Source organism: Acomys minous (assembly GCF_964271855.1).
Source record: "Acomys minous genome assembly, chromosome: 12".
NCBI classification, from domain to species: domain Eukaryota; kingdom Metazoa; phylum Chordata; class Mammalia; order Rodentia; family Muridae; genus Acomys; species Acomys minous.
In genome coordinates this window covers 74,399,140-74,421,870 of record NC_140493.1, presented here as the reverse complement: position 1 = coordinate 74,421,870, position 22,731 = coordinate 74,399,140, and the positions used below count along the sequence as shown (strand labels likewise).

At 47.2% G+C, this 22,731-nt stretch overlaps 1 protein-coding gene and 1 long non-coding RNA gene across 2 annotated transcripts in view; one reads left to right on the top strand and one right to left on the bottom strand.

Moving 5' to 3' along the window:
• The window catches only part of ASIC2 (acid sensing ion channel subunit 2), a 1,061,758-nt gene that overhangs the window by 532,289 nt on the left and 506,738 nt on the right, over positions 1–22,731 (top strand). The window lies entirely within an intron of this gene.
• On the bottom strand, positions 7,755–21,561 carry LOC311578353. The gene is made up of 3 exons (XR_014772857.1): positions 21,418–21,561; positions 8,218–8,384; positions 7,755–7,876 (listed from the first exon to the last, which is right to left on the bottom strand). It is a non-coding gene; the product is annotated as an uncharacterized lncRNA (long non-coding RNA).

Here is a 22,731-nt window from a genome sequence, read left to right as displayed (position 1 = left end):
AGTTGTGGTATTTTGAGCAGGGAGGCCTTTAAATCATTTGCAGTCAGCATCCTGAGGTGAAATTGTCTTGAGTAATTCACTCTTCCTGATGTTGTCTTGTGCTTCCTCCTGCTTATGTTGTTTACTCTGCCAAAGCTGTCATTCCTCATTCATTTATTTATCCAGGAATATTTCTTTTATATCTATCTTAGGGCAGGCGCCATGCTGTATGTTAGGAACTCACTAACGGACAAAACTTGGTACTGCCTCTTAAGTGTTGACTTAAGAGCAGTGGCAATGACTTTAGCAGGGCAGTAGATGTAGTCAAACGATTAGAAGGAGCTCATTCTGGCTGGCTAGGAGACTGAAGAGGAAGGCGAAAATGTGGAGGTTCTTGCCTCTGACCATATACAAGAGAGACTGGCATGACATTGGCCACCTACTGCAGAGAGAGGACTCAAAAGCTTATGCAGATACGTAAGAAAAGTGCTTCATGGCAGGACAATGGCTGACATTAGGTCAAGATATCAAGTGGGACAAAGACAGGCAGAGAAACAGAGAGAGACAGAGACAGAGACAGAGCAGGAACACAGAGAGACAAGACAGAGAGGTTCAGAGAAAGAACACATGGTGTAGAGTAAGCTCTCCTGCTCTGTAGTTCTCCACCCAGGGAACATCCCTGAGCTTTTGGCGTGGCCACAGAATTGTGAGCTAGAGGGATTTGTCAGGGTTAAGTCAATGCTGCTTCAGCAAAGACTGAGCTTTTTCTGACGCTGCCAGGAGAGGGCTCTGCTTAGTCTTCTGTTCTTAAGCATGGTGAACGTTTACATACACAGTGATATGCCCATTGGCACCTAGGTACCACTCAGCCAAAATCCAGAAAAGAGATTTACTTCAACCTGGTCTGAACCCTTCCACAGGCTGTCTGTGTGAACAGAGATGCAGCCCTGCCGCCCCCTGGCACTGCCCTCGCCCTCCTGAAGATCGTCAGCTCATTGTGAAACTTGCTCAGAAATAACCTCCACCCTAGGGGTGCTGAAGAGGAAACAACCCAGGGTCTGTGGGTATCAGGCAACTGCCCTACCACCAGGCTTTATCACTAGCCCTTTTGAAATCTCTATTTTGAGACTGTCACCTAGGCTGGCCTTGACATCACTGTGTAACCAAGGCTAGCCTTGAATTCTCCTGCCTCGGGTTTCTGAGTAGTTGAAATCACAGGCTTCAGCTAACATATTGCCTGAAATGTGTTCTCTCTTGTGATTCTTTCTCCACAAGCCTCTGTAATTCTAAGGGGGCAAGGACTATATTCTAAGTGTTGTAGCGCCAGGATGTACCCTTTCACCTCTGGTCGCCAGGATGTGACCTTTACTCTTTAATATTGAACTTGTCTTCTCCCCAGTGGGAGCCCTGGTAAGTCAGAGCTGAGTCTGTCACATTAGCCACAGCCAGCAATCATCTTTCAAATAGGAAAAAAGGTGTCTTTGCTAGGAGGCACTTTGGTTCTGTGGCCACAGACTTCTTCTTGCCAGCCTTCATGACATGCCTGGAATCTAAAAGCCCTACAAGCTTCCCCCAAAAAGGCCAGTTGGGGGACCTGAATCTCCCTCATTATCTCCATAGTCGTTCTTGAGAGTGGACACCCCCCTGGGCTTCCTCCGCTGCTGTTGCGCACATCTGAGGTCTGCCCCATGCTAACCTCAGCATAAGCTTGGTTCTGACAGTGCCCTTCCAACCAAGACTTTCGTGAGTGTTGTAAATATGCTAAGGGACTGAGGGGTCATGTCCTGTATGACTTGGCTCCCCCTGCCTCACCCCCACCCCCACTCCCTGCACCCTCTTGTTTTCCCTCTTTATTTATTATCCACCCAGAGTACAAAGACAATTTTCACCAGCCCTCAAAGAACAGTTCTTAGCACACACATGCCTCAGGCAGTCTTGTATCCAGCCCTGGGGTCTCTTAAGAAGAGGAGTGCTTATTTGGAGTAGACCATGATAGAGCCATTTGATATGGAACAAACAGTCCAAACACCACCCTGTTTGGTATTGTGGCTCCACATTCATGGTCTATTCCAACAAGCACTCCCCTTCCTAAGAAACAGTCCCATTCTTGATGGAAAATTTGGTGCAGCTGTCAGCATAGATGCATGGATTTAAAAAAAAAAAGATTTATTTGTTTATTTTGTATGTGAGTGCTCTATCGGCATGTCCACCTGCAGGCCAGAAGAGGGCGCCCGACCTCATTATAGATGGTTGTGAACCACCATGTGGTTGCCAGGAATTGAACTCAGGACCTCTGAAAAGAGCAGACAGTGCTCTTAACCTCTGAGCCATCTCTCCAGCCTCCAATATATAGATTCTTTTATCTCATCAGAACGTGTACTACCCCTTCCAAGATGGAGAACAAGTAGCCAGTCATCTACTTAAAAAAACGGACCTAAAATGAATAGAACCCTCTGGGCTCGGGAAGAGTCTCAGGTGCAGTCTGACCTATTGAATTCCATTGCTGTTTCCCTATTTTTTTTTCAACTTGAAATCCCTTCAGATAGAGACTCAGTGTCACTTTTATGTAGACTCAAACTATATCCAAGTCAACTACATAACAGTGATCCCACTAAAGCCACTCAGCAGTTCTGGCAAACTCTCCAATTTGACTGAAAACACCAGCCTGCACTTTAGGATATGTTTCCTTAAGCGTTATGTCACAGAATCTCCTCGGCCACCCTGTGCCATTTTCCCATTACTGCTTGTCCACACCGCCACCCAATTTACCCATTACTAGACACTTCCTGGCCTTCTAGCTGTTCAAATTATATCTAGAAAGATCTCTATTGCAGAGAAAAAGGTGACTCCAGCTGCCCCTTACAAAACAGGGAGTCTTCTTTTTGGGAGGGTCCTCCTATTTTATAGTTTTTCACTCACTTCCCAACAATTACATATGAGAGAGGAGAAGAAGCATTTTTCCCCTTAGCCAGAATTTCTCCATCACCATAAAAGGTAGGCTGTCAATAATAATCCACCTCCTGCGTGTGGCTGTGGGAATTGATTGAGTCTAAGATGTTTCGTGGAAAGAATGCAATGAAAGTTAGCTGGTATCAAGGGAGCTTCCTTCCCAAGAAATGCCCTGCGTACGGGTTTGCAGAGGGCAAGAGGCATGAACAGTGTTTCTCAGCAGCCCCTCAAAGTCTTGCACAGTAGGCCAGTTTCCACTTTCAACTGTGAGGTCTGCTGTATCGGGGCCCCTCAAGGCTCTGATATTTGAGGAGTTGATTGACATCATGATAACTATTCTAATAACCAATGAAACCTTTATGGCTTTTACAATAATAATTAAAAGCCTACATTGATTTATCAGTGTGTGTGTGTGTGTGTGTGTGTGTGTGTGTGTGTGTGTATGTGTGTGTGTGCGCGCGCATGCGCATGTGCTTCTGTGTGCAAGGACTTGCTGAGGGCAGAAGTCAACACTCAGTGTGGTTTCAGGCACTATCAACCTTGTTTTTTGCAACAGTAGCTCTCACTGATCTGGTGCTCCCTAAGTAGGTGAATCTGACTTCTAAGTTAGCTTTGGGAATCTGTCTGTCTCTGCTTCCCTGGTGCTGTGCTTACAAGCATATGCCACGATGCCTGGCTTTTCCACATTGAGTGTAAGGATCAAACTTAGGTCCTCATTTTTGTGGGGCAAGCATTGTACTGACTTAGCTACCTCCCCACATCTACCACGCTCTCTTTATTTTAGCGTCCTCAATTTCTCATTCAGTCACCACTAGCTATGTGCCAGCTTCAGGACCCTCTAAACAGTGAGGCCACTGACCCTAGAGATGACTCTAATTCCACCCTGGAGGTTCCAGAGATCCCACAATCCCTTTCTCTTGAGCAGTCCCGAGTTTCTTAGGCAGGTGATTTGAATGTTCCTACTGCCAAGAGCCCTCATGGAGACATTGTCCAGGGGCTCAAGATGCAATACAGGGAAGGCGTAAGAGACTCCAGACCTCCTGCTCCAGAGCTAGGGCATCCTGATGGAGGGGGTCCAGCTCTGCTTGAGATTCCAGTAGATCCCAGCTTCTGTTGTTGCCAAGAACTCACCTTTGACAATTCACTGCCCTAAAGATTTCACCTGAAGAAAAAGACATGAGTATCTCAGGGGAGAAAAAGACATGATTATCTCACACTGGGGAGAAGGTCTTCTCCTGAAGACTACTGAAGGGATCAGGGATGGGCAAGGAGAGGCTGCGGCCAACCTAAATAGACTTGGTACTCCACACAAGTATCTAATTCCCCCTAGCCTTCTTGGGAAGGGTCCTACCCTTTCTCTTATAGTATGGAAAACCGTAGGGCAAATAAGTCAGTACAGGCTAGGACAGAGACCCATGTCCTAGTACACGAAGCTCAGATTGTTACTCACACAGTGTGTTCTTTCCCAGGTCACGGTTTCAGAAAAGATAACCAGTGCAGAATTGGTAGTTGGTAAGAGACTCCCCGTGTTACCAAATGGAGCTAGTTTTCATCTTTTTGATGCCTTCCCTATCCTCAGCAACCTTCTGGTCCATCCTAAGTTCCCCTTTCTGGCAGTCCTCCACCCCAGCCTGGCAGGAGGCAAATCTTCCCCATACGCTGTAATAATAGGGCTTTGGAAACTGGGTTACAAGGAAAACCATCTCTCATTTCCTCTGGTAAGTGAAAAGCTGTTCAGCAAAGGTCCTTTCTTTTTCAGGGCCCCTCCAGGTTTGTTAACTCTCTGAAAACACTGCTTATAAAATAGCACTTGAAGCAGGCGGCGCAGGCAGCCAGGAAGCAGTGGAGGATGGGATTTTAATACGGGTCCGCGCTGTGAGGCAATCCTGGCCGTCTGCAGAGTCTTGTTCTAAGGCCCTCAATTATCTGGTCTCTCAATCTTCCTCAATCGACAGCAGCACATCTCATTCCTCAGACCAGCCCCAGGCTCTTCTGTGATAACCTTCATTTTCTGGGCACAGTTGGGTGGCAGCAGGATGCTGGAGCTAGGAGAGGCTGGGAGAAAGGAGAGCAAGGGCTGTCTTCCCCTGGCTGAAGAAGCCGGGGAGACATTGGCTCTGACATTTGAGATCAACAGCCTGCAAGAAGCCCAGAAGTCTCTAGGGGTGGGAGAAGAGGATGCTAAGAGGAGGAGCCTCACAATTTAATGACTCCCCAGGGGAAGCATTCCCCTTGCGGTGGAGGATCAAGCTGTGCCTCTATGGTTAGGAAGTGGTCCTGGGGCCTGGGGAAATCTCAGTGGCCATTGATAGGTAACTGAGCGCACAGTTGACTTCCGAGTTAACTTAACAAGGTAGCAGTTTTCAGTTTTCTCTCTTGGAGGAGTTCTGATGGTGTGTGTCTTTTCTTCCATGACTCAGCTGATGTTGGCTGGCTCCTAACCTCAGCAGGACATTTGGCGTTAGCTCCCGCCAGCCGCCCTCCTCTTAACAGCTGCCACAGGATCTTCCTGGAATGCACACTTGATCTTCATAGTCTCCTGTTCAAATACTTAGATAACAATTTACAAAGTTAGACTGTGCACATACCTGCATTACGGTGCCTAACCAAATGTTAACTGCAATTATTTTGTGCAGTGTGTTTGCCTGTTATTTCTTTCTTTCTTTCTTTCTTTCTTTCTTTCTTTCTTTCTTTCTTTTTTTTCCTTCTTGGCATTCAAGTTTTCTTCACTGGATTTAAGATAAATACAGATATCACCTAGAAAAACAATTGAAAGCAATCTTCCTGCACAAATTGAAATCCAAATTCCTTAGCTTTGGATTAAACTCACATTGGCTTAAATCTCTTTTAACTCTTGTTTGACTCCTAGACTGCATTTGCACACAGTACATTTAATCTACCCTTTAATTTTCTCCTTTCACTGTAGTTCTCAGGCCATTCTGTCTGTGAGCAGGTACAGAGGCTTCGCGTAGGCTGTTCCCTGACTAAATGCGTCCCCTTCCTTACCACTAGCTTAAGTGGTTAGCCAAACAGGTCCGCATTCTTTTCATTCTACTGTTTGTAACCCCATCTCCATGCTAGCATTCCTTGCCTATAGAATTCCTAGCCAGCCACTGAGGCCTATTTCAAATGTACTTTAAGAAACGCCAATCTCTTTTCTCAGCAGGTTTTATGTCCTCCACTTGGGCTCATGGTCCCTTGTTCTATTTCAATCCTCCCTACCCCCCAGATGATGAGAGAAACATTTACCCCTTCTCTAGACAAGAAACATAGCTTAAAGCCTGCACCAAACCCAGGCTGTCTGGCTCAGGAAGACTCTGCTGTTTAGCCAGCACACGACCAAGCTTTGCAGTCACTGTTGCTTGTCTTAAGAGTGGGAATAACTGTCCCACTCAGTATGTTGGCTGTGATGGTCCCTGGATGTCACAGAGATACCACCATGTTCTTTGTCATGCGTATTGACTCCTCTTCCTCTGACATCCTTTGCTTGTCATTTGTAGTCGCACAGGTCCCAGTGGCAACCAGTGGGCTGACAACGGCATTTGATGAGGCTGCAAGCTTGAGCAGAAATAATGCAGTGCATAGTTACTTAGGACAGTGGTCCTCCATCCTTCCAGCATTTGGGCTCCTTCATAAACCATCCCTCCTATAACATACTCACAGAGACAAAGGGATACAGGCAATGAGATGGATTCTGGTTTGGGGTGTCTGCAGAGCTCTTCTGAGCTGCACCACATCTGGTTAAGGGCCCAATTCAGTCTTCCCTGACATCTCTGAAATCTGAATTTCTACTCTTCTGGAGTAAGATGCTACATCAAGACAGAAAGCTAGTAACAGAGCCCAAGGACACATTCGGTCCAAATGCTAGAGTGCAACTGGCTGCTGGCTCAGGGTCCTCAGGATGCCAGGAGAGGAAGGTGGTTCACATATGGCAAGGAGTTAGCATATCCAAGTCACTAAGACATGGAAGGAAACAGTGACCAGACTAGAAGAGAGGCAGAAGCATGGCGGGAGAGGGTTGGCTACTTCCTTTGGGAAAACAGAGTTAGATCCTGCTATGTCATCATCAACAGTGGCATTTCCTAGGTGTCCCTACAGGAGGGGCTCAGAATGGTAGACTCAGAACTCAGGACAATGCTGTTACAGCACCATGTTTCTGGGCTCCTTCAAACACTGAAACCCTCACTTAAAACCCACACCTCTCAGCCTCGATGCAGGCTTTGAAAAGCTGAGGGAGGGTCTTGGTCCTACTAAAACCCTGTGAAACAGGTTGATGGAGCAGGTGGCAAAGGCTTAGGAGAGAAGATCAGTCTTCAAAGAGGTGAACCCTAGAGGTGCCCCCAGATGCATGGAGGATCTGGGATTGTGGGAACTGTGGGCCTGGGTGGACTCCAGTCCACGAACTCTTCCTTGAAGGAGCAGTGTAAGTTTCTGCTGAGCACAAACAGGGAGAAGCCACAAAGAGGCCAGACTTGCTCTTTGGCAGTCGCTGAGTCTTTTGTGAGTCTCTGCGAGATCAGAAAGTTGTAAAGCACTGCAACTGCAGGATCCTCAGAGACGCTGCTCCACTCCCAGGGTCATTCACCGAGTCCTCAAGTGTTTGCTGAGTGCCTCGCACACACCAGGCCCTATCCCAGGAGCTGGGGCTGCCGTATCAGGCACATAGACAGAGTTCTGACTCTTGTAGCATATACTGTGATGCAAACCAATGAACTCCAGAAAGAGTTCCACAGTGCTGCGTCGGAAACTGAAAGAAAAGATTGTCATTTAATGGAAAACAGGGATCCCAGATTGAGTGGCCAGGCAGGGGATTTGAGAATCATGTGGGCTGAGATGTAAAGGATAAATCCCATCTGGAAGTTGAGATTCCAAGTGGAAGAGAGAGCATGTGCAAAGATACCGCTATGGCTACATACTTGATATGTATTTCAAAAGGGTCCCAGCACAGCTGAAACAGAATGAGAAAGGAAGTAAGTCTCAGAAAGCTGGTCTAAGGCACAGATCATGACTATCAAAACAGGGGACATGTGGTGTTTAGGGAATGGCAAAGGCAGATGTGAAAAGCTATGCACAGAAGAGATGAGAGTAAATTAAGAGAAAAGCAGGAGAGCATTGAGCATCACACAGGATGTAGACTCCCAGCCCTATATATTGTCTCCTACCCAGGCCTTCAGTCGGCCAGCCCTACCCATGGCACACCCAGTGTACACCCACCCACTGTGGTCTCCCTTTCACTGCACACCCAGTGTAGTGTACACCCACCACTGCCATCTCCCATTGACTCCATACCCAGTGTAGAGTGGATTCCCTTGCTTGCTGCTCCTTCTGGCTTACAGTCCAGTTTTCTAGACTTGCAGGGTGAAGGGCTCCATCCTCGTTTCTAATTAAACACCTAGCTGAGCACTCAGATATATGCTGTGGTGTAGAACAGTGCTCCCCTGAGCACATCTTTAGCCCTTAAAGGAAAACGAAACACGATAATTAGTAACCTATTATGTTCATTTCTACAAACTATATTTTAATTATTCTGTCATAGGCTGTCTGCCTGTAAAATATCCCATGCTAATTAAATCCTCTTAATAATCCAATGAAAGGGCCCTTTTTTCCCCCTTGATACGGCTGAGAGAAGGACAGCCACAGCGAAGTTATTGCTCATGTAATTTGAGTTAATGGCATGGATCCTGCTTTGAGCTTTCGGATGCTTATTGAAGCAGCAGTCCCCCAGTGTTTCCTGGACATCCTTACATATAATTATCACACAATGGCCTTGTTATGTCTGAGAGACCACATTCTGACAAGAGAGGGCCCCAGGAACTTTGCTGGGAGTATTTGACCCGTGTCGTATGCCTATCTGCGATTGGTGATGCTGCCCAGAGACCCTTTCACGCTGTCAGTGACACTTTGAAGCTTTGCATTAACATCTTCTTTACACTCCAACATTGTAGCTTTGGTTTCATGGCCTTGGGGGAAGGGGGGCACAATTGAAGATTTTAAAAGAAGTTAAAGATTTGAGATAAGTCAGGTCTAGCATCTCATTCCCTCATGGAAGGAGCCAAGGGTCCTCAGACAGGAGAAGCATGTGCAGAAGCTTGTCAACGGCAGCAACCAAGAATGATGACTCAGACAGAGGGGCTGAGCTGCCTCAGCCAGGAAGAGGCCGTGGATTGCACTGCCACATGCAAAGGATGGAGGCAGCTCCTGGCTACTCCAGGATAGAATGGCTCACTAAAGCGAATAGTGGGGAAGAGGAAAGCTTGGAGGTGATGAGGACTCTCCATCTGTGAGTGGTGTGGTCCAGTGATCATACATCCTGGAAGAACATGAGGGATTACAATGCTAGGTCCAGGTCAGGGGAAGCACAGCTTTCAGGATTAAACTCCAGCCCCACGAGGATGTGGCTAAGACTGCAAATGATTGACTTGCTTTAACATGCAGAGGCTCATCAAAATAGATTGAATCTCAAGACTTTATGTCTTAGTTACTTAATAGGGTCATGCTGGGGGGTACTTGATTGGCAGGGCTGCTCTACCCTCTGACCATGGTTGTTTTCATGTTGAAGCTCTGCCATCTCTCTCAGGTCAGCATTTCCTCCCTAAAGGGTGGTCCTCCTAAGCCACCCTAGAACTTGTTAGAAACATATGTGCTCGGATCCCTCTTGAGGACCACAGGGTTGGAAACACTATAGCTATACATACATACATACATACATACATACATACAGACAGACATACATACATACATACATACACGCACACACACATGCATGGCATATGGTACCGAGAAGAGCGAATAGCAGCTTCCTCCGGATCCTTCTCTTTCAGGAGGCATTCTACCAGGTACCTGGCAGTTTACATTGGTTTTGGGCCATTTAAAAAGCAAAACTCCTCCCTCCTCCCAAGGCTCAGGGATCATCACTGTAGAAGAAGAGGCACAAAGAGCATAAGAACCACAGCAGCGGATGACCACAGGGAGAAATAGTGTCTTCTGGGAACAGCAGGGCAGCTGCATATATGGACTCATATATGTCCCATGCTTGTGACAGCATGGACAAGACCTGTGCCTGCCCAAGCCACACCAAATCCCTACATGGAGTTGGGAGGTGGGCATGAAATCCCACCCCTACTTGGAGCCACTGGCAACTGTTACCTGATGGGAGAAAAAGGGCAAGTTTCTCTAAGAGTGTAGGTTTCAGCAGGAAACCACATGTCTAAGAGTATCTGGGCAGCAACCATTGGTCTTGATGGAAAAAAAACCCCACAAACTATGTTGTGTAGGGAAGGGGAGATGGGTCTGGGAGGAGTTGGTGTGGGCTATGGAATACTTTTTAATTACAATTTTGTTTAAAGAAACACAAGGAAGAGAGATTATGTCGTGTGTCCGATGTAAGAGGTGAGAAGCGACAGCCACAGTTTGCCTTAGGATTGCCTAGTTTTAGGTCTGTTTCATCATGCCCAGGGGCCTCCAAGATGCTGACATGAAGCTGTGCAGTTAAAGTTAATTATCAAAATAGGCCTGGGCTAGTTCCACTGTGGAGTGGTTAGCACTCTAGACTTTGACATAAGCCTGGGTTGCCCTCCAACACCACTTCACAGTGAAAGACGGCATGGGTGACAGACAAGCGGGCACTGAGAAAACACACAGAAGGCACTCGGGGAGGCAGAGGCAGGCGGATCTCTGTGAGTTCGAGGCCAGCCTGGTCTACAAAGTGAGTTCTGAGACAGCCAAGGCTACACAGAGAAACCCTGTCTTGAAAAACAAACAAAGAAACAAAAAAAAAAAGTGTAAGATAGATATGTCTATCTATGTGTACACACATGGAACTGTGGGGTTTTGGTATGTATATATGCATAAAGTATATGTACATATAAAACTATTACAAGCTATTTATAAAGAAGAGAAAATTCTGCCCATAAATGCACCTTCTATATAGCCAGAATGAGCCCTTAACAGCAGGGACCAAAGACAAAGACTTCTGGATAAACAAGCAGATTCCCAGAATAGGAAAGTCCCAAGGTGTGTGTGTGTGTGTGTGTGTGTGTGTGTGTGTGTGTGTGTGTGTGTGATATGTGTGTGTACCAAAGTCCCCTTGGAGAACAAAAGCAATTGAATGCTCCTGGAGGGAACATGGTGAACAATGACAGCAGGATGACAGACAGGACCCAGAAGACAGAGAAATCGGATGCTAGGCTAAGGAATGTGCACTTTATTCTTCTAGTAATGGGGATGCAGGAAGGAGGCTTGAGAAGGAGAATGACAGGTGCAGATTTGTGGAGTAGAAAGATTACTCCGAGGGCAACGAACAGGACTGACTAGAGAAGAAGTATCCAGAAGGCGAGAGATAAGGGGGAAGATACTTGCAATTGCTTCTGGGAGAGAGAGAGAGAGAGAGAGAGAGAGAGAGAGAGAGAGAGAGAGAGAGAGAGAGAGAGAGAGAATGGGGCATTGAATGAGAGTGATAGAAATGCTTGAAAAGGAAGACGCACTGTGGCTGGAGGTGGCTGTGGAAGGGAGGAGGTGTCTAACTAAGACCGAGTGGATGCATTTAGTGGGCCGTGTCAGTGAATGAGGGACATGAACAAAGCAGAGCAGAGCAGAAAGCTGTGTTTGGGGCAAAATATGTAACAGTTCATCAGTCCTAAGATGTACAGTTCTTTTGCATTGTAATAGCCCCAGATCGGGTTTTCCCTATAAGTGACGATGTCTTTTAATCACAGCTATGAGACACTTAGCTCACTATGCGCATGTGCAGACCTGGTGTCTTACTGCTCTGCTGCTCATACCTCGCTTGGGTTATATGTATTTCTTATGTATAAAATCAACATCTGCTAAAGGCAGGAGCTACGGTCACCCCCAAAGCAAGACAAATGACGCAATTTGAAGTCATAGAGGTGGGCGTGGCCAATCCCTTTACTGAACAGGGCTACCTTTAAGGCTTCAAACATCAACCGTCAAAAGCACACTCTTTGCTGAGTTTGAACAGAAGGTGCTTAACTTCTGACACGCACAGTCCAGCTGAGACGAGAGAGATCAGTGTGAGTGAGATGAAGAGCTTTGCTTGAAGGAAAATTCTGGAGAGAGAAACGGAACATACTCTTCAAAACACGGTCTCAAGCTGATGAGGTTCAGCCAGTAAATCTCTCGCTGTGCAAACAAGGGGGAACTGAGTTCGATTCCCTAGAACCCAGGTTTGAAAAATAAAGGCAGAAGTGGTGGCTCGTGTTTGTAATCCCTTTGCTGGGAAATAAAGGCAGGAAGATGGCTGGGAATCATCAGTCAGCCAGCCATGGCATGTCCCAAAGTACAGAGAGACTGTCTCAATGAGGGCTGGGACCCGACAACACCTGGGGCTGTCCTCCAGATAAAACACACACACACACACACACACGTGCATTCACAATACCACCTCAGCAAGCTGCTGGCACACAGGGAGATGGTGTGTGGAACAAACAGGTACCCTGAATACTCAGAACACACAAGAGATGCTGAAAACTCTAATGCGGATTTGTTCTAGCTGTGCCCTCACCATTTCTGTTTTCTCATCTCATGTGCACACAGGAGTGGTACACAGGCTATTTTAGCATGAATTGAATGCTTTTATTCTAAGTGATAGGAAGCCACTGGGCCACTGTTGGCCAGACCTTTTCTTTCTTAATGGCATGTAAAGTAAGTGGTACATCTTAAAGACGATGGCGTCTCAGACTCAATGGTGCATGGTGCTCACTCATTATTCTCCTCGATGCATCTCAGAGCAGCTCAGCATAAGGTTGATGTCGGCCCAACATTTTTAAATGCAACCAAAGCAGGACAAAAAAAAAATTATGCAACGTGGATGAGGATCTAAAGAGATGTAGACTGTTTTGCAAATGGACTTGTTGGCTTCTTTATGTTAAACATGCTCCTGACCTAAGACTCAGAAATTCTCCACCATGCACATTTACCCGCTACAGAGAGGTGAAATACATCCTTGTGCAAAGACCTGTCCTTAAGTGTTTGCAGCTGCTGCCTTCCTAATTGCCACAACCTGGCAGCACTCAATGTCCGCTATTAACATATGGAGGTGACACCAAGTGTGGTACAGTCACAGAGGGTAACACTCAGCAACAGTAAGCATTGACAAATGACACAGGTGGTGAGAGTGCAGATGAGCCTGGAGCAGTCTGATCAGTGAAACAAAATCAGAGGCCAAGGAAGACAGAACTCCATCTATTTGGCATGCTCTAAGCCAGTGGTTCTCAACCTGTGGGTCACGACCTCCGAAGGGGGGGGGTCACGTATCAGATATCCTGCATATCAGATGTTTACATAAGGATTCATAACAGCATCAAAATTACAATTATGAAGTAGCAATGAACTAATTTTATGGCTGGGGGTCGCCGCCACATGAGGAACTGTATTAAAGGGTCACAGCATTGAGAAGGTTGAGAACCATTGCCCTAAGAGATGAAGCTGCAGGAACAGACCTCCCCTCCTCCTCCCCCCAGCCCCCACCCCACAGAGCTGGCATAGCAGCTGGGAGAAAGACTGACCACAAGGAGCTGCGAGACAATGGGGATTAGCAAAACATTCCCCTGCTTGATTGTAGGGCGGTTTCACATCTGTGTACATTTGCCTCAGTGAGCTATTCACTTAAATGACATAAACCTGGGGCGGGGGAGGTGGCCTAGCAGGCAAATTGCTTGCCACATAAGTACAAGGACTTTAAGTTTGAGACCCAGGACCCACATTAAAAAGTTCCTGTGTTCTCAACAGAGGAAGGACGAATCCCATGGCTCTCTGGCCAGCAGGTCAAATCAAAGCAGTAAACATTACGATAACTGAGTGAGTGCATCGCACAAAATAAGGCAGAGAGCAGTTGAGGAAGATGCCTGAAGTCAACCTCTGGCTTCCACACGTGCACACATATGTGCATATGCACTCACCTCCATACACAAACATGCACATAGATACCACACACATGCGCACGCGCGTGCGCACGCGCACCCACACGCACACGTGCACACATACACAATCACACACACATGCACGCACACACACACACACATGCACACACAGACACACACAGGCACACACACACACACACACACACACACACACACACACACACGTACAAACGTTAAGTGAATTATACCTTGATGATGCTGATTATTTTTAGTGTAACTGAATGAGTAAAACAGGCCTGGGTTTATATCCCTGCTCTTCTTCCCAATAACTGTGTGCTATGGGTACTTAACCTCTTTCACTGGATCTTTAACTGAGCTCCTCAAATGTGAATGGAGATAACAAGTCCGCAAATAAGACTCAGTTGAAGAAACGTATGCACCAAGTACTCAGAGAGCTGGGCAGGAAATGAACACTCAATTATGGCTGCCTGCATGATCCCAGGGACTGCAGGACCTTTCACTAGCCAGGAACTAATCAGTTGTTGGGATGACAGGATTGCACGGCCGGTCAATTGTTTGCGGCTGAAGCCATCATTCTAATGAAAACAATGTTGAAAAGAGGCTCCAGGGAGGCGCAGCCTCAGCCATTTTCAGTCTCTGCATTCAGCCTTCACTCCACTGTTTCACATGACCCATCCCACAGAAGTTTCTGGAAAGGAAGAGACGGCCAGGTGAAGTTCACTTTGAGCGGGGCGGGCCTCTGAGATGCCCAGAGGCTGAACACAGTCCTCGGCACATGGATGGAAGATTGATTTGAGGCGGCTTTTGATTTACATTCATGCTTAAACCTAGACTCATGGCAAAAATAAATGGAGGGTTTAGCGCACCATGGGGAGCGGTAGCGTGCTTTATATGAATTGACCTCCTCCTGTCTTTGTGAAGAGTCCTCTGAGGACCTGAGTCCAGATCTCAGTACCCACATGAAATCTGGGCTTGACGGTGTGCATCTGTGTGACCTCTGTGCTGCCAGAGGGAAGGGGCAGAAAGCTGGGTCCCTGGGGCTTAATGGCCAGTCCATCCAGCTGAACCATCAAACTTTAGTGGAAGACCCCATCTCAAAAATTAAGGTGGAAGATGAGGAAGACACATTATGTTGATCTCTGGCATCCACACATGGGCACGGGTGCACATACACACATGCACAGACATGCACACACATACACAGACATGTACACAAAAATACAGTGCTACAAAGGCCCCTTCTCCTAGGAAAAAACTCATGTGGGGGAAAAGATAAATGAGCGAGAAGGAAGGAGAGAGACTTCACTCGGGCAAATCTTAAATTCTGGAAGCAGACCGTTAAGCTTTACAGCATCTAACAAGGTTGAGGTTACATAGACCTCATTTCAAGTGGTAAACGTGTCAGCTCGTAGATGGCAAAACCAATACTATTACTTCCACATTAAGGGCTTGTCAATTACTCCCCACCCTAAGAAAAAGCAACAAACCCCATAGTCAGGTCTACTCTGCAAACCATGTATTGTAAGATTCAGGAGTCAGGGAGAACACAGTGTGAAGGTCTCCGGGTTTAAAGGATGAAATGCACATTTCTTCTAAGTCGAGTCGATGTATAAATATGTGCAAGAGGGAATGTGTTCGTGTGTACTGCAATAATGGCGGGAAATGCTGCAGGAAGAGCGGAAACAATGAGGCAGGTCTGCTCAGCTCCGGCAGACACTGACCTCCTCCGTGTGATCTGGTGATAAACATTTCTTCAGCAAGGCCTCTGCTGGAGATCTAAGGGAGTGAGAAGCCTTGGTCCCTGCCCTCAGTTGGTGCCTACAATAGGAACCCACCTCACCTCAGCCTCACCCCAGGAACACGCCTTTGGGAAACTGTGTGGGTCTGTGAGGGTCTGTGAGGATGTACCTGAGGGAGAGTCTTCCTGGTAAGAGACAGGAAGATGTTCTTTCCAAGCTTTTAATACATTTCAGAGTCTCCCCCATGGGTCTAGAGCCTTCTCTGAACAGGTCCTAGCGTAGCCGCTAACTTCCCCACCCTCCCCCTTCAATCTTGAGCCACCCTCAACTCTGAAAGGTTTAGGTTGAGTTTTGTTCTCCCAAAAGATGCTGGGGTCCCAGTACCTGCTCCTGTGAGCAGGACCTTGTTGGGGACCAGGGCCTTGGCAGATGATCAAATTAAGATGAGGTCATGGGAGTGGGTCCCTAGCCGCTGTGACTCATGTCCTCAGAGAGGGTGGGGCTCCTGAACGAAGGTAGTTCTGTGCAGAGGGGCAGTAGTGTGAAGACATAGAGAATTGGCAGGAGCAGGGTCCGTCAAAGGCATCCACCTGGCCATTGCTTTGACTGGGACTTCAAGCTGTGACAGCTATGACTGCTGGCAATCAGTCTGTGGCACTTTTTATAAATTATTCTGTGTGCTGAGCTCTTTTGGTCTTTAGCCCTCTTCTCTGGCCAAGCCTTCAGTGGGCTGGCTCCACTTGAGCCTACCTGTGATGCCCTCAGGGCAAGCCCCATCCCACAGCACACTCCCCTGTGGCACTTCAGAAGTGCCATCTTGTCTAGTCAAATTCCCTGCAACATGCCAGGCTCCCTGGCTGGCCCATAAGATCCAAGGCAGGGCCTGGCCCTTGGCACTATGAGGCCCCCAAAGACATATCTGCTAGCCTAGGTTTGTGCCAGCTTCCTGTGAGAATAAAGCAGCAGGCAATTGAAAATGTGCTTTGAGGGCCATAACACTCCAGGTGCGTGGGCTGTGTTTTTAGCCTTTGTGTCTGTCCTGTACATATGATGTACACAGTGATCTGGCAGCATAACAGATCTGTTTCAAAGGTTTGTTTATTCAAATTCTGTGTGTGTGTTTGTGTTTGTGTGTGTGTTTGCTGTTGTTGTTTGTTTTGGGACAGTCTTATGTAGCCCAGGCTAGACTCAACTGTCTATATTAGCAGGGCTGATCTTAAACTCCTGATCCTCCGGCCTCCATCACCCTAGCACTGGGATTGAGAGCATGGTCCAACCATGCCCAGTCTTCTCTGTGTTTTCTTGGAAAATAGAAAAGCATTTTCTCTTGGCGCTGTCTTGCTGTTGCTCTTAGCCTCTGTGGCCTCCCTCCACTTTGGAAGCCAGCCCGAGAGCCCCAAGTGGGACTCAAGAGAAGTGAGCTATTATCATGGAAGGCTCTGGAACTATGCTAAGGTGAGAGAATTAGGAGCTGATGGGTAGGTACTACCTTGTCTGGCCCCAAGGAAAGTCCAGAAGGACTCTCCATCTGGTTGTCCACTTGGCAACTTGACCTCTTTGCAAGTGGTGAGCGACTAGGGCCCATTAAAATGCAAGGCACATGCTGGGTCTGAGCAGGAATCTGCTCATGAGAAATTAACCTTTTTTTTTTTGGCAGTGTGGGGGGTGGTATTGCAGACTGCATTGCCAGGTGACTGGAGTGCGTGTGTGTGTGTGTGTGTGTGTGTGTGTGTGTGTGTGTGTGTGTGATGGTGACCAATAGTCACCTCCTCTCAGATCCTCCCTGCAAGGCTCATCAGAGGCAGGGGGAAGTTTCTCTCTCCCTCTCCATCCCCCCCCTCTTTCTCTCCCCTCTCTCTGAGTGTCTCAGTGTTTGCATTCACCTGCAAGCAAAGACAATAGTCTCTTCTGTGTCCACCCATAGCCTCTTTTGGTGGGGGCTGAATGACAAAAAGGGTCTAGATGTGCTTTGAAAGCCAAACGGTACCTTATAGATTTTATTATTTTTTTTAAAATGTCAATTCTGGGGTGGCAAGATGGTTCAGTCAGTAATAATGCTTACTGTGCATGCATTAGGGCCCGAGTTTGGAGCCATAACACCTACATCACACCTGCATTAAAAAGCTGGCAATGGCAGCACACAGCTGTAATCCCAGCACTGAGGAGGTGGGAACAGAAGAATCCAGGGCTGGCCAAATAGAAGAATCCAGATTCAACAAGAGACCCTATCATCTCAAGAAATAAAGTGGCGAGCAGTTGAGGGAAACATCCAACATTGACCTCTGGTCTCCACATGCATGAACACACAGGGACATGTACGCTCACACACATGCATGCACTCACCCACACATAAATATGCCTACAGCCCCCTCGAGAAGATTTGCCATTCCTTTTGCCAATAAATGTTAGTTATTAAACATGGATTCTGCAATTCTAGTCATATACCTATTTCTCAGTATCACCCTCCCTGCCCCTCCCCCCACTCCCCGTGCCCACTCTTCTTCTATGGGAGCAGGGCTCTTTTTCCCATTGGTCAACTACGTATGGATGACAAAGGATGAGGATGCTGTAGTATGAAGCAGCAGATGGCCCTTTAGGAAGGGACATGAGAGAGAGCAGAAGGTGAGTACAGAGTGCAGGCCTGTGACTCATGGGAACTGGATTTTCCTCTCGGTACAGACTGCATTACTGTAATGAGTCACCCCCCCCATCTCTCTCCATCTTGATTTCCTCCTTCTTCTTGTAAGCCTCCCCCCCCAAAAAAAAGTGTTCTGGGTAACCAGCTAATTGGGAATCCCATTTTGACACCCTGGCTAATGAGGGCAATGCCTAGTTTCTTCCTAAGGCCATGTCTGCACAGAGGTTTGCATACCTCCTGGCTCCCTCTCATTAGTTAACCCAGCTCTGCCCATTGGGTCACGCAGCGAGACCCACGCGCTCGTGCTTTTCATCGCTAACAACCTTTTAGATTCAACACCTGCAGCTTCTCATTCTGAAATCCAACCAAAGAATGTAGGACAGGAAAAGGAGTGATCATTTGCAGGCGGCGAGGCGGCAAGGGCATGGAAATTGGCAGTTGCTCAGCGTTTATTCAACATTTGTGGCATGCGCGCCCTGTAATGGAGGCTTTGGTACATCTATCCTTTCAATGCTCACGCCAGCCATAGGCGGCCATCATTAATCCTCATCCCACAAAAAGAATACGTAGGTTCAGAGATGATAAAGAACTCATCCAAAGTCATATAGCCGGCAAGTTGTGGGCGGGGACTGGTTCTCTCTCTTTCCCTGACAGCCCAGCAAGGGGGCCATAGGCAAATCTTAGTCTGAGAAGCTCTTGCTTCGGCCCTCCATTAACGGATATTCATTTGAAATCAGGTTTTCACATTGCTTCCTATCAACTTCTTAGACCTTTACAATACTGTTTGTGTTATGGCCTCCGTTTTTCTTCTCTATTCTTTGGGCATAGTCAGCACTGCTATTGTCCAGCTGGCCTGCCAGTCCCTGCAACTTTAAGCCCATATTGTGACCTAGCACCTTCTGCCCTTGATTTGGCTACTTTGGGGAATATCAGACTGGGCACGAGGTGATGTGTTTGCCCACTTATCAGATGTGTGTTGGGCATCTGCGGCTGGGGTCGGGCACTGGTCTAGTCACAGAAAGAACAGTCAGCCAAGAAATGTGTCTCCTTTCCGTGGGTTCAGTCTAACCAAGTTGGCAGGCACCACTTGCAAATAAGCAAACAAATGCATAACGTAACTTCACGGAAGAGTCAGGGTTGGTGGTCCTGTTAGGCAGCTGGAGGAGGGCCTCTGTGAAGAGAGGATACTTCAGCAGAAATGGGGATGGTGGCAAGCAGAGAATCACGTAAGGAGGAAGGGGATGAGCTTTCTGAGTGGAGGGCTCCAGCAGCGCAGAAGCCCTGAAGCCAGGATAAGCCCGCCATACAAAGCAGAAAATAGGACCACTGCGGCAGATATGGAAGAGGGAGTAAAGGGATAGGGTGGCCGAGTCAGGAAGGGAAGAGGGTCTCACGTCATGTGCACTACAGAAAGACATTTTAACTTTACACTAAGAGCAAAGAGATGCGATAGAGAAGTTGGGGTGGGTGAATGATGTGGTCTTACATTAAAAAAAAAATCACAATCGTTACTCTGTAGGACATTGGCTAGGCAAGAGAAAAAAAAAAGCCATAATCGTTTGTCTAGAGACCATCACTGTATTATTGACATTATAGGGTGAGCTGCCTGTGGCTTTAACTTGGATGTGGCTAGTACTAGCAGGGGCAGTGGTGGACTATATCAAGTGGGTGTTTGGGGCATACAACACCAGCCATATGGAGATGTGTGGACCCTGGCTTGTTAGTTAGGACGTGCTAACTTCTATGGTATAAATATCCTTTCCATGAGCTGCCTCAGTCTCCCACCATGAAATCGACTGGTTTGCAGTATTCCCAACAATTTGTACAAGCCCCTGCATGGTTGGTATGAGTCTGTTCCAGTATACGTTGGATTTAGTTTTTAGTACACTCTTCAGAAGGTGTTGAAAGTCAGGATGTAAGAAAAAAAAAGAAAGGATGAAGTCCAGAAAGACTGACAAGCCATCAAGTACAAGCTAATGTCATTTACTGGGATGGGAAGACTGAAGAAGTTAGCCAGCTCTGGATGGGGCTCAGAATTATGAATGTTGAGTCAATCCCCTCCCCTGGCTTAAGAGGGAGACTATATGCCTTTTATTGATGGGGGGGCTGGGTTTGGGAGTTGGGAGAAATTTTTCTAAAATCTGCACAAATCTAAACAATCCCAGAGCAGCTCCATGGCATACTAGCCAAGAAAACACACAGCTGAAAGAACACATTGCCTTTTCTAATTAGTCAGAGAAATGCTAGCTGCTGTAACAACAACAAAAAACAAGTCCTGAAATCTATCAATGACTCGATCTAACTTGAGTGGATGTCCATTAAAAAGTGTCACTGATAGCATGTGAGGAGGCTAGAAAAGAGGTGTGAGTCTGCATTAGTTATTTTGGAAGGGAAGGGAATAGAAGGGGGAGGGCAGGAGAGGGGAGGGAAGGAGAGGGGAGGGGAGGGAAGGGAAAGGGAGGGGAGGGAAGGGAAGTGAATGGAAGGGAAAGGGAGGGGAGGGAAGGGAAGGGAAGGATGCTTTGAAAGGGTTGCTGTCTACCATGCTTAACACATCGACCAGGAGTAGTATTTTCTTTGTTGTTATTTTTTGTTTGTTTGGGTTTTTTTTTCTGTTTTGTTTTGAAACAGGGGTTTCTCTGTGTAGCCTTGGCTGTCCTGGATTCACATTGTAGACCAGGCTGACCTCGAACTCACAGCAAACCATGTGCTGGGATTACAGGTGTGCGCCACTGCACCCAGCCAGGGAGGAGTAGTCATGTGCTTCCCGTCCACCACTTTCCAACAAGCCTATTTTCTATCAACACTATGCTTTATTTCTCAACTCTAAGGTTTTGTCTAGTATCTACAGAGAATGAGATATGATCTCAAAACACACTCTGAGAGATCTTTATGCCTTGAAGAGGCCCTTCACTTCTCAGCGAGGGCTTTGGAGCCAAGGGACTCTCATTCCAGACCTGGACCATAGCAACATGTTAGATCTTTAGGCAAAGCCAAAGCAATTCTCCAAGTTCCCCCATCCTCCTCTGTCAAGGAGAGATAACGATGAAGGCTTATTGGAGAATAGTCAGATGCCCTGTGTGGAGGGCCTCAACTGTAAGCTCACCACTTGGGAATGTCTATTGTCTTACCAGCATCTTCAAACGCCAGGAAGCCTGCTCTGGATGTTCTGGGACGAGATACACACCCATCCAATCCCCTACAGACTTACCTCATTGAAAAACAGATCTGTTTGGCAATCAGCACACACGCCACCGCCTCCTGCGCGGAGGGCTCTCTTCAGCAAGTCGAACCTGTTCGTTTTCTAAGACTTCTCTCGCGCCTCTTGATGCAGCATGCTCAAGGTTGTCCAGGGTCTGGAGCAATCAGAAATGATTTGTGTCAAAGAGCACATTACAAGAATCATTTGTCGCTTCTGGTTCGCGTTTGAATTTGAGGAATGATGCCGGGGAGCGATCTGAAGGCATGATGTACCATGCAGCTAGGATGCGAGGCAAATCATTATGTTAACCTTCTGGGAAGTTGGGCTTCGGGTTCAATTTTGACAGCATGTATTTCAGGCCTCACGGTGGGATGGATGGAGAGTCATAGTGAGAATGCTTTGTGTTTGAATGATTATCTTTCCTCCAAAAACTAAAAGCACTGTTGTTGTTGTTGGGTTTTTTTGTTTGTTTGTTTTTTGTTTTTTGTTTTTTTTTTGTTTTGTTTTGTTTTTGTAACACAGAGAGGCTTAGAATTGCCCCTTAGGTGGTGTCTGCCTAGCCCCCTCACCTCAATTCCACAGAGAATAATCCTGTGATGGAGATAAGTTTGGTGACCCTATGACAACACAAGCTGACTTTCCCATGGGTGAGAAGTGCCTCATCAGGAGAGGCTGCCTAGACCATTAACCTGGGAATTCTGTGCCCCAGGATTGAGACTCATCTCTTTCTCCATCTGGCTGTGGGATTCCAGCAAGACATTCCAGCTGTGTCTCTGGCCTTCCATCTGCATCAGGCACATGTCACCATTGATGCAATGCAAATCACGGGTGGCTTCTTTTTCTCTATTTGGCAGTAAGGAGCACTGATCTGAGGAACTAACTCCTTGGGGGAAGTTTTTGGTAGGAGCCTGGTAGCAGGGGTCAGGGCTTGATTAAGAGAAAGAGAGATGGCATTCTGAGCAGAGAGCCTAGCAGGGCTGATGTCAGGGAGAAAAGCTGGGCTCTGTCAGGAAGGCATGGTCGTGGGTGGGAGGCTAGATGGGAGGGGGAGGACGGAGGAAGGATGCGCTGAAAGGCAGTTTGGAGTCAGACCGGGAAGAACACAGAATGTCAAGCTCAAGTGCGTAGCATCTCTAAGCTGTTGGTGATATTGCATCCCAAGGACACTAGGCAATCTTTGGACCACATGTTTTGGTGGTTGTTTCTGACGGGGTTGCTGCTAAACATCCAAACAGCGAGAAAAAAAAAATCAGACATCCAGTGATATAGGCAGGAAAGCTCTCTACTGACCTTGATGGAGGTGGCCTGGAGGTGGGTAGAGGC